General features: G+C 39.6%; 1 long non-coding RNA gene across 1 annotated transcript; it reads right to left on the minus strand.

Annotated features, from left to right (window-relative positions):
- Positions 1 to 22: 22 nt before the first annotated feature.
- LOC107673973 (uncharacterized) lies at positions 23 to 1,559 on the minus strand. Its single transcript, XR_001632459.1, has 3 exons — positions 1,482 to 1,559; positions 1,302 to 1,357; positions 23 to 96 (listed from the first exon to the last, which is right to left on the minus strand). It is a non-coding gene; the product is annotated as an uncharacterized LOC107673973 (long non-coding RNA).
- Positions 1,560 to 1,617: the final 58 nt, after the last annotated feature.

Here is a 1,617-nt window from a genome sequence, read left to right on the forward strand (position 1 = left end):
AAAACTGGAAACATTACAGGAGTTTCCAAGTCGTCATCTGATTGGCTGATTTATATAGGATTTCTGGGAGACACGCCACGTTCTTTAACATTCCCCCTGGAAACAAATATGCCATGACACCAAACTACCTCATGGAAGAAAGCGGTCATGTTTACAGCTGTGACAATGAGCACTTAGGATCAACTAAAGGCTGGTTTTCAAAAGTATGTGAAATATGTAAAGTTCACAACATAGATGCTTGGAGTACTTCAGTATTTACTTGAATAATCCTCACATCATCAATGTAAAGGATAATGCATCCAACTCGGATAATGGTCCATGTGAGGTTACCATGGATCTTATATGCATGCAAATTCAAAAGTTGTTTAAATAGAAATTTATGGCTCACGATAGAGAAAACAAACATGCTTGTTTGGCATGTGGTGTGGAAGAAAGTGAAGTCATGTCCTCTAGTAGAATCAAGGTCTCAATCAAGCCAAAGATGAGCAGACAGCGGCTTCAGATTTGGGACTATGGAGATAAACCACTGTACGCAAATGTGGGTGGAGGGCAGAGAACATTCATAACAAATAAAAATAAAATAAAAAGCCTTATCTGCACTTGCTTCCTTCATGAGTCAGGTCTCCACACAAGGGCTGGTAAAAGAAACACTACGCATCCGTGCACATACCTATAGACTGAACATGTAATAGTCATGTGCATGACATCAACGTTTTCGATAGCGGTATCATTTAAAAAAAAAAAAAAAAACCTTAAAGGGACACTAACAAAAGATAATGTGAAGCGCCTTTGAATATACTTTGCACTAATTGAGCATTTGTGCTGTATCATTTATAAAGCTGATGGAGAGCAGAGTGCCGATGTGTCCTCTTAATAAATTCCAAGTCTCAGTCGAGAGTGTGACTACAGCTGTAATGAAATCAGATTTGCAAAAGAGTGAGGGGCAGAAGGACACATGCAAGCATATATTAAGAGTAAAGATGAGCACGGAGGAAAAAAGGGGAAAAAAAAGTGCCTGGTCTGCATGATCAAACAGTACAGTCCTGCACTTTAAACAAAACACATTCCCTCAACTATTGATTAATTATACTGCTTTAGTGTGTCGCCATGTTTGAGGCACCACATCTATCTGATATCTGACCTCAGTAACAATGAATTTGGAATTTGCGGGGATTGACTCTACTCGCTACCTAGCATTGATCAAAGACTGCAATGGGTCATTCTCCACCACAAGGCTTGGTTCGAGCCAGTAAAGAGCAATATACAGTGTTGTAAATATTGAGAAACACAGGAGGACTCACCTCAGCAGCTGTTGATTTTCTCAGGAGAAACCGCTATTAACACTTTCAGGACCTCACTTGAACAAAAGCAAACCATTAAAAGTAACTGCATGCCGGTAACGGGTGTAACAGGAACGCTGAGCTGCTTGTGGAAACCAGATCCATCTGTGAGCCATTTATAATGATATTAGATTAAAAGACCTTGGAATTCTGTAGCACTGACAAAGTCAACAACGAGTGGACTTCCATCAAGGAGTGGAGGTGAAGAAAAAAAAAAACGGAGCTCTTTAACATGTGCAGATTATCTGTAGGATGAAATTACAGATAAAACAGAGAT

This window comes from Sinocyclocheilus anshuiensis, unplaced genomic scaffold (assembly GCF_001515605.1).
Source record: "Sinocyclocheilus anshuiensis isolate Anshui unplaced genomic scaffold, SAMN03320099.WGS_v1.1 scaffold953, whole genome shotgun sequence".
Lineage (NCBI taxonomy): Eukaryota > Metazoa > Chordata > Actinopteri > Cypriniformes > Cyprinidae > Sinocyclocheilus > Sinocyclocheilus anshuiensis.